The 14,272-nt window shown below is 48.2% G+C and overlaps 1 protein-coding gene across 2 annotated transcripts in view; it reads right to left on the bottom strand.

Annotated features, from left to right (window-relative positions):
* IGF2BP2 (insulin like growth factor 2 mRNA binding protein 2) overlaps positions 1-14,272 on the bottom strand; it is a 1,316,273-nt gene that overhangs the window by 693,896 nt on the left and 608,105 nt on the right. The window lies entirely within an intron of this gene.

The raw sequence follows: 14,272 nt of genomic DNA, 5'->3' as shown, positions 1-14,272 counted from the left end.
AAGGGGAGACAAGAATTACACGCTCTGTGTTCGTCTTTCCACGGGTATCTGACCCTACACTCAGGGCAGAACCTAAATGGAGTCCTTTCCATAGCGAAAGGTATAAACAAAGATGACCAGACCTAGAGGGCAAAGAGGGGATAGAGGAAAGACAGAACTAAGATATGGCCACCCTGACCCCACTCTCCCTACTGTGTAGGCCGGCAGAGGGCCCGGTCACGTGGATGCCTCAGTCGCTGGATCTTAGGCGCCGAAATCCACCGCTGTAGAAACTTCCCACAGTCTTCATCAAAGTTCTTAATCACTGTCGAAGTGACTTATAGGGGAATAACCAACAAAGTCGGTATAAAGATAAACAATGGGTCTCGTTATGAGCTTGGCGGTAGCCGTGCCTTTTTTACAGGCACGGCTACCGCCAAACTTGCTACCGGCACCGCCACCCACGATTGGGCAATAACCGGCCCATTACGAGTTGAATGGGCCAGTAATTGCCCATTCGCGGGTGGCGGTATTGCCGGGCTCTCGATCCCCATTCTGCCCAATAGGGCAGAATGGGGGTGGGGAGCATGGTTGCACTGGCACCGTTGATAACAGTGCCGGTGCAATCACAAGTTCTGCTCGTGGGTGCCGCACAGCCCGCCAGGTAAGACCTGGCGGGCTGTCAGGAACCCGCGAGCAGAACTCGGAATGCAGCGGTACAGTAAGAACAGTGCCTGTGGCTTACCAGCACCGTTCATACTGTAACCGCCAAGATTATAATGAGGCCCAATGTCTCTTCTGTAAGAGCTCCGCCAAGTTATCTGGGTGGAAAAAACAATCTGAGGGACCTCGGCACGTGAGGGATTTTGGATACACTACACGTCACGATAGGGATAGTGTTACAGACATGCCTATGCCGACGCCCCCTTTCGGTCTCTGAAAGACAATATGCAATACTCTGCAGTTACCACTGGATGTCGGACCATATGCACAGCATGTGATTCTAAGCAGATTAACAAGCACCAGAACTTGCATTACATTATTGGGGTAATTGAGAGTGGATTTGGCAAACGGTAGCAACACCGCGTCATGCAAGGTATACCTTACATGAGATGACTGTAGCATGCATATGAAGTACTAATTGTCATTATATGATAGTACCGGGGCATTTGTGGCTGTACTTCGCACATGACAGAAGCACCTTATGAGGACATAACATGACTATACCAAACTGTCAGGAAACATTTTCGGTTTGCTGCTTTTTCGCCATAAACATTTATGGGATGCTTGTAACCTGTTCTTACTTTGGGAGGCAAAGGAACATTTTTATTCCACTTGCCTTGCTAAGTTCACCTGTTTTGGGAGCACTGATCTGTCCCTATCACTATCAGTGCAGGTGAACTCTGTTCTCTATTGTAAAAAATGTCCATGCACACATCACTTTACTATGAAGTGCGGTAGAGACAATTTGTGTTCCTATAACTTTGTTATTTGTAACTGCAGTTACTTGCATGATTTGTCCAGGATGGGTTGATGGCAGCAGGAACTTTTCTACGATTTTCGATTTTATTGCCTGTGCACTTTTGCATTTTACCACTTAATGCCAAATAGTATACCATACACTCTGAAATGGCTGTGCCACAAGATCTTTGCCTGCCTTTTGTCCAAGCTTGTCGTTTGGCCTTATTCTTGACCACGCAGTGCAAGATATGCCATATGCGGTAAGCCTTTTCCATTGGAAAAATCCAGCTTTCCCTGGCATAGCATCAGTGTGTGTTTTATGTTGGACGTGGGTCCCACTGCACATCCATGCCAAAGAGTGTCTGTTGCTTGGCAGGTGTGTTGGCCAGAGGATGTCCAGGATTGGACACCCCCTGTCAGATTTGTATGTAGCAGATCCTTATCATTGGTGTGCTTGGGGCGACTTCAGCTTGAATACTGCATTAAAGGGGGACTTCTGCAGCCATTCAACAGATCATTGGAACAAAGACCCCTGTGAAGAGAAGGATCCTCCTGAAGACCAGGAACTTGTTGTTGGAATCCAGCTAGTATTGCTTTCTTCAATTGTCCCAATGAAGCCCTGAACTTTTGCTGATCTCCAGAAGGCCTTCATCAGAGCTACGACCCATGGACCAGTGGGAACAAACAATCTTGATGCCTACTAGAAGACCCTGCCCTTTGGAAACATCCCAGAACCAACTGGTGGGCTGACCAGCTTCTTCCTAGGCTCCCTCGCTGAATCAATTGTCCCAGGTTGAGCCATAGAACTCTGCAGATCCTATACTTATGATAAATGAAACCTACCCTTGCAGTTGCTGCTCTCCAATGCGAAGAGAGACCTAACAGGATCCGTTTTTTTGTTTCAGCCACAAGGGTCAATTTCCTAAAATAAATTCAGAGTGGCCATCACTGATACCCACCTGCATTGGGTCTCGGGGACGAGGGGGGCAGGGGAGGGCTCTCACCGGAGTGGTGGTCCTTTCTTCATTCCAGTAGAGGGGTCCAGCTGTGCAGTGTCCAGAATCGATCCATCTGAGCATGGAACCATTGACTAGTTGAACAACATAAAACCTATTCACAAAAGTGACTTCTGCACCAAGATCCCTAAGCTTCCTTCAGCAGAACCAAGGCATGCGATAGGGGAGCCTGACAATTTCAGGAACTTCTACGGTGGTCCTTGAGTGAATCAGAGTAGAGGGTGTGAGTAAACATACCAGTTCCTACACAGCCCCCCACATCCAAAGTGTTTAATGGGTGTAAAGTCCTTACCCTACATCTACTTCGCCTGACTGCAATCTGTGGCATGCTGGTCAAAGATTCTCCCCAGGGCTTTCCCTAAGGTGGTTGGATTGGGAGAGGGTCTACTAAGAACTTTTATTTAATTTTTTCCAACTTTGAGACTCTTGCAAATTGCCTGTTGGTTCAGACACTAAAAAGACTCCCAGCTTTCTGAAGAGAACAACATTGTGACTGGAAGGACTTACATTGTAAGGCTTATTTATGAAGTTTCTAACTCTTGTTTTACACATATCAGTTCTCTAACTAATGGTTAGTTGCCTGGTACTTGTATTCGCTTGCTTTGCTATCCTGCAATATTTTGTAACTGATCTAACTGTATTCTAAAAGTAAACTGTTAGTGCTCTTAATGTTAACCTTCAACAATCTCACACTTCCTAGGTCTAAGCCTTGCTGCTCAGGCACACTACCCTGATAAGAGTTTTGCTCAACATTAATTTCTATAGCTGTTGACCAGTATAGCGTGGTCTCTCCATCTGTCCCCAGGGCTCATTCTAAAAACAAAACTCTTGCCATTGAATCAACATCTGAGCTTTCACTTGACCTATCATGGCAGCTCTTGGACATGTTAGGTATATATTGTAACTTTGCCCGGTGTACGGGGCATTAACTGACATAAAATGGCAGTCCGGGTTACTTAAGACTGCACCTCGCATATGATGGCATCACCTCGACAAGTGTGGATGTTACCTTGTATATTAGGACTGTACCTGGAACATGGGGCTAGAACAGGCATAAGATGACAGTGCACACATACAAGGCAGCTTTCAGCATATGAATGCTTATTGAGGCAGACAGTAAAATGTGGGGTTCCGTTTAGCATATGAGTATACATGGTATGCGAGACTATAACTGACATAGGATGACAGTAAAGGGGCACATAAGACTGTACAGGCATATGAAAGTGCAGATCTATGACGTTTTCCCAACTTATTTTTGCCAAAGAACAAGTTACTTACCAACTGTAACGTTCTTTCGAGTGGATGTTCCTCTCACGTATTCCTCATCTTATATTCATTATCGCCAGCTTCGCTGCTTCGGAATTATTTTTTTGTTTTCGGTAGAGGGCGCTTTGCACAAGGTCGTGGTGTCGATTGTCCCTCGACAGGCTCCGTTCCGTGTCGATGTCACTGCTGGTATAAATATCATGAGCCGCGCCCGTTGGCTTCAGTTCTGTTTTTTCGAGGAAATACTTGTGGAACATCCAGGCGTATGCTGTGACTGATAGGCCCATCGTGAGAGAAAAATGTAAGTAAACGTAAACTGTATTGCGGGGTAGGCTGGGAGGGTCGATGAGGAATACGTGGGCGGAACATCGAGTCGAACGTTACAGTTGTTAAGTAACTTGTTCTTCGAATGGATTGTGTCCTCCCACGTATTCCTCATCTTGTGCTAGACTCCCATAGCAGTAATCAATTTGGAGGTGGGAGTGCTAGCTCTTGTTTTCATGGACGGAATGAAGTACCGCCCTGGCAAATAACCCCTCATTGGAGGAGGAGGCATCTAAGCAGTAATGTTTGATAAAGGTATGCATTGATGCCCATGTTGCAGCCGAGCAAATGTCTTTTGCAGGGACTCCTCTTCAAAGCTGCAGAAGTAGCCATTCCCATAGTGGAGTGAGCACGTAGCCCATCCGGTGGGTCTTTTCCTGCTAATCTGTAGCATTCCAATATAGCCAGAATGATCCAGCGGGATATAGTTTGTTTTGTCACCGCTGACCCCAATTTACGAGCTGTGTAACCCACAAAGAGTTGGTAATCTTGACGAAATTTTGCCATTCTTTAAATGTAAAAACTGAGGGTCCTCTTGGGGTCCAGTCTATGCAATCTCTCGTCTTCTTTACCCAAATGAGGAGGAGGATAGAATGTTGGTAAAATACTTTTTTGTGACAAATGGAAGTCATAAACTACTTTCGGTAAGAAAGATGGTTTAACCTTAAGAACTACCTTGTCTTTGTAAAATATGGTATATGGAGGTTTACATGAGAGCCTGTAGTTCACTAACCCTGCGGGCTGATGTTAATGCCACAAGAAGGACAGTCTTTAGTGTTAAAAGCCTCAATGGACAGGAGTGCAGAGGCTCAAATGGTATACAAGTTAGGAATTTAAGAACCAAGTTTAAATCCCAAGTTGGGACATGAAACGGTATTGGTGGATATACATTGGTAAATCCTTTCAGGAACTGTATGATTAATGGAATTTTAAAGTAAGAAACCATTCCGAGGAGCGCTTAAAAATGGACAGCGCAGCAAGATATCCTTTAACTGTTCCGATCTGGATCTCCAGATTGGCTAGATGTAACAGAAAAGAAAGCACCATTGGGGTGCCATATTGAAAAGGGTCCACATCCCCATCTTTGCACCAGTTACTGAACTTGTTCCAACGACACCGGTACAAGGATTTCGTTGCTGGCCTTCTGGCCGAAAGCAAAATCTCCATTACATCACCCGGAAGATCCCAATCCTTGTATCTCAACCTCTCAGAAACCATGCGTGTAGCTTGAGTGTCGACCTCTGGATGGAGAACTCGACCTTCCTCTTGCGAGAGAAAATCCTCTGTTTGCGGAAGACGTATTGGAGGGCAGATTGACATGTCCAGACGGTCCGGGTACCACGTCCTCCTGGCCCAGTCCGGGGCAATTAGGATCATGGCTTTCCTGAACTTTCTCAACCTCCTGATTACTTGAGGAATCAAGGGGACTGGAGGAAGCGCGTACAGCAAGGGGAAATCCCAGTCCACCACAAACGCGTCTCCTAGAGCTCCTCTCGGGGGGGAAATTCCCTTGAACAATACTGATCGCACTTCCGGTTTACCTTGGTCGCGAACAGATCCACTTGAGGGGTTCCTCAAAGGGCGAAGATTTCCAGAAGGACTTCCTGAGCTAACTCCCACTCGTGGGAGACTCTGCTCTGCCTACTCAGAGTGTCTGCAGCCGTGTTCTGCTCTCCGGCTAGGTGAACTGCTGACAGAGATTCCTTCTCGTATTGCCCAGAACCAGAGCTGCATTGCCTCTCTGCACAGAGGTAGTGATCCTACGCCTCCTCTTTTGTTGAGGTAGTACATGGCCACTGTGTTGTCCGTCATTATCAGGACATTCTTTCCCTGTACAGAGGGCAGGAAGGCCTTCAGCGCTAGTCTGATTGCCCTCAACTCCAATAGGTTGATGTGTAGTTTAGACTCCGATGGAGACCAACGTCCGCTGATTGTCAGATCGCTGGTGTGAACTCCCCACCCCGTGAGTGAGGCATCCGTTACTACTGTTATCTCTGGCCATGGTTGCCAAAAAGATTCTCCCTTGAGAATGTTGTTGTTGCAAGCCCACCATAATAGATCCCGAGCAACTGCACTCGGGACTTGCAGAAGATCTGACATGTTCCCTGAGAATTGGGACCACTGAGTTCTGAGGGCCCATTGGAAGGATCTCATTCTCAGTCTGGCCTCTGGCACCAGAAAAATGCAGGATGCCATGAGGCCGAGCAACCTCAGAAAATCGAAGTCCATCAGATGCTGGGCTTTCTGGAATTTTGTTACCATCTGCTGGATGTGGAGAGCTCTTACCTCGGGTGGCGAGGCTTTGCCCGCGGAAGTGTCCAAGACTGCTCCGATAAACTGGAGTTCTTGGGATGGTATCATGTGGGACTTCTTGAAATTGAGGGAGAAGCCCAGGTTGTGGAGGAAGTCGCAGGTGATCGACAGATGTTCCTGAGCTTGTTCTGGAGAACATGCTCTGATCAAACAGTCATCCAGGTAGGGGTAGACGTGAATCCCCCTCCCCTGAGACTCGCTGCCACTACCGCCATCAGCTTGATGAAAACCCTCGGGCGGAAGTCAGCCCAAATGGCAGAACTCGAAACTGATAGTGAGAACCGTCAAATGCAAACTTCTGGTATTTTCTGTGCTTGGGATGGATTGGAAAATGAAAATAAGCATCCTGAATGTCCAATGATACTAACCAGTCTTGGAGTTGGAGAGCCTGAAGCATCTGAGAAAGGGTTACCATCTTGAACTTGTCCTTCTTGAGGTACTTGTTAAATTTTCTTAAGTCCAAGATGGGTCTCAATCCTCCGTCCTTCTTTGGGATGAGAAAATAAGCGGAGTACCAACCCTTGTTCTTCTCCACTACAGGTACATGTTCTATTGCACCTTTCTCTAGCAGGGTTAAACTTTCCTGCAAAAGGAGCGGGTCTGGAATTTTGGTAGAGCTGGCTCCCGGTGGATGATCGTGAGGCCTTTTAAGGAAGGGAAGGCAGTAACCTTGAGCAACTGTTTCCAGTGCCCAAGCTTCTGAAGTAATGCCCTGCCATTCTTTCAGATGTAGAAGCGGTTGATGATGAAGACATTTTCTGACAGAAAATCTCAAAGTACGCCATTCACGAGAGCGAAGCAATCGGAAAAACTGAACTGAAACCAACGGGCGCGGCTCGAGCTATTTATACCAGCAGTGATATCGACACGGAACGGAGCCCATCGAGGGACATTCAACGCCACGATCTCGAGCAAAGCGCCCTCTACCGAAAAAAAAAACATTCCAAAGCAGCGAAGCTGGCGATAACAAATATCACAACACGAGGAACACGTGGGAGGACACAATCCATTTAAAATACACTGCAGAATTTTTGCTGCTGATTTTTACCACTTTTTTATTGCAAAATGCAGAGGGAAACCCCCATGCCCTACCTTCACCTCACACACCCCTTTTATATACCTTACACCAACTTACTATCTGCATTTTTACAGGGGGAAAAATTGGAAAACATGCAGCGAAAAAAAGAAAAAAAGAAGATCAATCGGGTAAAGTGTGGAATACCGAAAGCGTCCCTGTCCCCAGCAGCTTCTGCTGTGTGTACCTATGGCATACTATGGCACTACCCATGGCATACCAAGGAGTGAAGCACATACAACAAAACTGCCTTGAAATGAGATTGCCTGCCCTAGCACGCTGGGTCTACACCATCATCACCTATGCAGAAGACTTCACAAATGCTTGTACACTTAATGTTCTTGTCTTCCTGCTGTGAGAAACCTGACAGTGTCTCCCTAGCTAGTCCCTGGGGATCTGTCATCCAAGTGGCCAGGATACTGCTAACGCTATTGGATCCAGTTCCTGGGGGTGGACCAGTGGGGGAGGATCAACTGGATGGGGGTGGAGGGGGTTCATCAGGAGTGGAAGTGGGACACCAATGGGTGAGACGCTGTATCCCCCTTCTTTCAAAACCCTTTTCCCCCTCCTAGCACGTAGGATATTCCGAAACATTGCCCCTCTTTTCCGACACAGACACTTTCGTAAACCACAAGCAACCGACTAACACCAGAGCCGTTTAGTCAACATGTCCCAATACAAGGGTCAGGCATGGTCAGGCAATTGACCAGAATCACACACACCTTACGGCCCTTTACCTTCCCCACAGGGATAAAAGGTGGGGCACGAAAGCACCCTAAGAGCAAGGCAGACTGCACGACGTCAGAGCTAACTCAGCACGGAATTTCAAGAGAAAGAGAAAGACGGCGCAGACCAAGAGGGTGACAAGGAGAGAAGCGACCTTGCCCTTTCCGACCAAGGCCTGTGAAACCTCGGCAGAAGGAATCATAAGACCGCAAACAATAGCCAGTGTGTGTTGCAAAAGATATCTATGGTACGGTTGCTGGCTATCGAGATGGACTTTCCTTGCTTCTGGGGCCCCGCACACTGTTGAGGGGGCTCAGGCTCGGTCAGTCCTGCTTCCTGGGGGTCCGGAGGATCTTCCTGGAGCTCTTGGCCAGCTTAAAAGCAATGCACACAATCTGGTGTTCCTCTCCCTGGCTATACGGTTTATAGCACCAACTCTGGAAATTCAACCAGCTCCGAGATGGATGTCCAGGTGGATTACTTTGGAGTCGATTGGTCCTACCAACTCAAAGGGAGAAGTTGTCCATGCAGGGGCTTCTCTGTCGATGCAAACTTGGTGTTTCGGCACTGCAGCAGGGCTTCACCGGGGAAACCAATGGTCCAGGAGTTGCAGCAGGCGTCCTCTTCCAAGTTCTTCTTCGGTTCCTTCATCCAGTGGTCGACTCTGCCTTCCAAGCCAAAAGACAACAGGCAGCTGGCCAATCACCACAAAGTGCATTTGGGTCTCCTAGGAGACTAAGCACAGGGAGTTTCTGGCACCTACCTCACTTCCTGCCTACCCTAGACACCCTGGAGCCAGAGGCGGGCTTCACTTGTGAAGCCCGCCAAAGGCAAAGCAAACAATGGGACCAAACCTGGTTTGGCACGCAGAGTAAATCTCAAGAAGGACCTTTAGACAAAGAAATAGCAAAAAAAGAAGACCGGGCAATTGAACCCTTGGTTGCTTTACTGTAGCTGTGGACGCAGCCCACGGTAAATCTTAGTTACTTACCTGTAACTGTATTTCTCCAGCATTGGTATCTTTCATAGATTCAGATGCTTGGATATTCCCCGTCAGACCGGGAATCCTCTGTGATTTAAATAATTATTAAACATTTTAAATATATACATTATTTCCATAGAATATGAATGTAGATTGTTCCTTATGGTCCAAGAGCCATTCACTTGTGTAGTTCCTCCTTCTCATTTTGGCCCTTTATGGCCCCAACTAATGAGGTGGCAGGGCTTAAGCTCTGCCACAGTCAGCCATCTTCAGATTTTGAGCCGTAGAGACTACAGTATGATGGATGCTGAGCGTAGGAGCAGCCTCTGGGGAGGCGGGTGGGCGCATGTGAATATATGAAAGATACCAATGCTGGAAAAATACAGTTACAGCTAAGTAACTAAGACTTCACAAGCATTGGATCTTTCATAGATTCATATGCTTGAATAGAAAACCAAGGAGTTAAGAACATGCCCCCATCATATATACAATAGATATGCATAAAAAACATTTCTGAGAGCCTTTGCCATATAGCAAAACAAAGGTTACATACTTAGGGAAAGGTGGGAGAGACGGCTGATCCTACCTTATGTAAAGATGTGGCAGAGCACTGCCTGACCAACTGCAGATTCTTTGTTGGTGTCGTCTGTCAGGCAGTAATGATTGGCAAACGTGTGCAGAGTACTCCATGTAGCAGCTCTGCATATGTCTTTCAAAGCTACCCCTGCATGAAACGATACTGAAGCTGCTCTCCCTGTAGTGGAGTGAGCCAAAGGAGGCTTGATGAAGGCGTCACTTTTCGCTTGATGACAGTGGGTAATACATTGAGAGACCCAACGTGCCAGACTTTTCTTGGAGATATGTTGGCCTTTAGTGAGGCCAGAAAAAGTAATAAACAACCTGTCGGAGGAGCAGAACTCCTTAGTTCTCTGTAAATCAAGCTTCAAAACTCTTGCCACATCTAGAGAATGCAACGTTCTTTCTGCCTCAGAGGTATGATTCTGGAAGAAAGTCGGTAGGAGAATGCGCTCTGTGAGTGTCATTTCTGACAAGACCTTGGGAAGGAATTTAGGTGTCATGGCCACAGGCCCCACAACACAAAAACCACACCATCTAGTGATGGGAGCAATGGGTCACTTGACTCATTTATGTCCCTTTGGGACCTATAAACACAGGGGCCCTGGCTGGACTCAGTCGCGCCAGGCTCATATAGAGATGTGAGCAGGAACACTATTTCAGTGCAGGAGTACTTTTACTTTACAAGAACTTTCCAGGAGCTGAAAGCCTTTATTCCAGAGAACATCCTCATGTGCTGATTCATCAGGTGTGGCTCCCTAGGCCTGGTCTTCATGTGCTGACTCATCAGGTGTGGCAGGCAGGCTGAACCTGGTGGGCATGGCTTCAGAAGCTCAGCTATATAAGCTGCTCCATCCTTAAGGCCGGTGCTTCGCGTGACTGTGCACTCGCGTACTTCATCGCTTCATCTGCAGACTCATCTCCTGGCATCCAGTGATCTTGATCCTGATGCCGCAGCACCGCACTCCGCATCCACGAACTCAGACCCTGTGAAGAACAAAGGCAAGGTTAGAACATCCGTCCTAGGGCCGCACCGCATTTGAACCCTGCACGCCCCCCTATTTAACAATTTACCAGCTACTGTACCGCTGCCGCTTCGTTCCTCATTCCCTCCGGCTGTCGACTCGACCTCCACAGCTTCTGCCCGGCCGGCAACATCACCTGCAAGGGAAGAAAGCAAAAGAGCAAACATCAAAAGTGGAACGGACAGCAATACAAGACAACAAACTTTACAATACAACAAAAACAGATGAGGAAAGACCAAGGCAAACAGAAACACTTACCTGAAGTATAGTGGCTTAGTCGCAGCAGGACTGGACTACCACGTGCAAGGCACCAGTGAAGGAACTCGGTCCAGATCATACAAGCGCCCTTGCCAGAAGCAGCAGGACGGAGTGCTCGCCAAAACTAATCAACAGGTGAGCTTTCCAGTGACAGCGTATCACACGGGTACCACGGTTTGGGAGAAGTGGTCTGGAAGGGGATCAGGCGCACAAGCTGGCATATTCACACCCCCTATTCTCCACGCAGGAGCAGTCCCAAGCAGCATCACCTATTACCACCAGTCAGCACATAAGCACAGAGGGCCAAGTCGGACCCGAGCGACCTCACCCCCGGGAGGGCTGCAACCGTGGCCCAACGCCTCCGCAGACACCAGATGAGCGTAACATTAAGGCGTGTTCTCAAAATTATGCAGTCCTTATGAAACAAGGTAAAAGGAGGCTCTGATGACAAAGCTTGCAACTCACTGATCCTCCTGGCTGATGTGATGGCTATCAAGAAGGCCGTTTTCCAAGATAAATATTTAATGTCACATCTATGAATGGGCTCTTATGGTGGTTCCAGGAGAGCTGTTAGTACAGTGTTTAGACTCCAGGCTGGAACTGATGTGGGCATAGGTGGGTAAGTACGCGTCAACCCTTTCAGGAAGATCTTGACAGCCAGCTGTGTGAGTAATGACTGTTTCTGGGATCGTAGTGTATGCCGCTATGGCCGATAGATGGACTTTGATAGAGGAGAACGAAAGCCCTCCTTTAGCCAAATACAATAAGTAAGGGAGCACTTGTTCAACCGATACAGTGAGCGGGTTGACTGATGACATCTCACACCACTTGGAGAAACGAGTCCATTTTCGGATACAGGCGATACGCGTAGAAGGAGCCCTTGACGCCTTGATAATGTCCCAGCAATCCACAGGAAGATTCAGATTCATTAGCTTACGCTGCTCAGGAACCAGGCCTTGAGGGACAGGCTCGCTGGGTAGTGGAGGAGGACTTTGTGGTTCTGTTGCGTCAAAAGATATTGATGCGCTTTGAGGTGAATTGGGGGCCAACCGGATAGATGCTGTAGGGTCGAATACCAGACCTGTCGAGCCCAGTCCGGCACTATCAGGATCATTGAACAGCTCTGTTCCTTCAGTCTGAGCAGTACTCTCGCTATGAGCGGGATGGGAATAGTTTCTTACCTGTAACTCCATTTCTCCAGCATTGGTATCTTTCATGGATTCACATGCTTAGAATATTCCCCGTCGTCAGGCTGGGAATCCCCGGTACATTATATATAGACCCTTTCCCGTAGGAAAACTTTTTCGACGCTTATGCGTCCTATCCACCTTGTTTTGTATCATGCGTGCCCGCACCGTCAGGACGTCATGATATAAATACAGGCCCCGCCCCCGCGCTCCCTCAGATTTCGGCCCCCAAAGTAGTGGGGGAACCGGTTTGCATGTTCAGGGGGAGGCAGGTGGGCGCATGTGAATCCATGAAAGATACCAATGCTGGAGAAATGGAGTTACAGGTAAGAAACTATTCCCTTCTCCAGCATTGGATCTTTCATGGATTCACATGCTTAGAATAGATTACATAGCAGTACACCCCCAAGAGAGGAGGCGTGCATGCAAACCCATATACTTTCTTCGCAAAGCCCGTTCCCTATGATCATGTATACATTAGTAATCGTTAACATAGGAAAACGAACCACATACAGTCATAAATTCCACAGGATGCAACCCCTCAGTCGGGGCTTACCTTATTGGAATAGGTGTCGGAGCACCGCCTGTCCCATCCTGGTATCTTCGGCATGTTGCTGCGACAGGCAGTAATGGCGGGTAAAGGTGTGTGTAGCCGCCCAGGTAGCCGCCATGCAGATGTCCCCCAGAGGGACTCCGGCCCACAGTGCCGTCGACGATGCCGCTGCTCTGGTTGAATGAGCTCTTGGCCGTCGTAGAAGAGGCTTCCCTGCCCTGGAATGGCAGTACGAAATGGTAGATGACACCCATCTTGACAGTCCTTGCTTAGAAATGGCTTTTCCTCTAGCACCCAAACCATAGGCCACGAACAGTTGTCTTGTTTCTCTGAATGGTTGCGTACGATGAAGATAAAACTTGAGAGCCCTTTTTACATCCAATGTGTGTAACGTGCGCTCCGCTACCGAGCATGGCCCCGGAAAGAACGTAGGCAACACGATAGAGGAGTGTTTATGAAACACCGAAGGAGCTTTCGGTATGAACTGTGGGTTAGTGGCAAGGGCTACCTTGTTCTTGAAAAATCGTAAGTATGGTGGGTCTACCATTAGAGCCTGCACTTCTGAAATACGTCGGGCTGAAGTAATGGCCACCAGGAAGGCCAATTTCCACGACAAAAACTTTAGAGACGATGATGACATTGGCTCAAAAGGAGGCTTCATAAGAGACGTGAAGACCAGATTGAGGCTCCACTCCGGTGGAAATTTCTTCTCTGGAGGGAAACTCCGAAAGAGGCCTTTAAGGAAGTGCTTAATCAGGCGGTCGCTGAACAATGGTGTCGAATGCCGTCGACGAGTAAACCTGGAAATGGCGGCCAGGTGTACTTTTATTGATGATACCGATAGGCCCTTTTGAGCTAAGAACAGCAAGTATGGCGGGAGCTGTTCCGGCTTAATCGATTGCGGGGCCAACCCTGGTTGATCCTCACACCACTGACAGAAACTTCTCCATTTGTACGTGTATGAGGCGTTTGTGGAAGGCGCTCTTGCCGCTTGCAGGATACGCCGACAGTCCTCCGGAATCGTTAGCCGACCGAATTCGGCGAAGTCAGGAGCCAGGCCGTCAACTTGAGGCTGTCCGGGTCGTGATGCCAAACTACACCCTCCTGTCGAGACAGAAGGTCGGGGGTCTTCTGGAATCTCATCGCTTCCGCCACAGCTAAGTGTAGCAGGTCTGAAAACCACACCTGTCTGGCCAAGTACGGGGCCACCAGAATTACTCGACATGGGTACCTGAGGATCCATTGCAACGTCCTCCGGACAAGGGGAAATGGAGGGAATGCGTACAGGAATTTGTTCGACCATGGGAAGGAGAACGCATCCCCCAGTGAGCCCTGCTGAGGCCATCTGCTTGCGTACTGATGGCATTTCCTGTTGTTCTTCGTCGCGAACAAATCTATGGAAGGATGTCCCCATTTCTTGAATACTTGCTGTAGTTGTTGGTCGTTCAGCACCCATTCGTGCTCTGCTGAGGGCATCAGCTTCCACATTTCTCACACCTGGTAGGTGGAACACCAAGATTTGCATGTTGTG

This window comes from Ambystoma mexicanum, chromosome 9, assembly GCF_040938575.1.
Source record: "Ambystoma mexicanum isolate Mex_15411 chromosome 9, UKY_AmexF1_1, whole genome shotgun sequence".
Classification (NCBI taxonomy): domain Eukaryota; kingdom Metazoa; phylum Chordata; class Amphibia; order Caudata; family Ambystomatidae; genus Ambystoma; species Ambystoma mexicanum.
The sequence above is the reverse complement of the archived record's forward strand: the minus strand, read 5'-3'. Positions and strand labels throughout refer to the sequence as shown.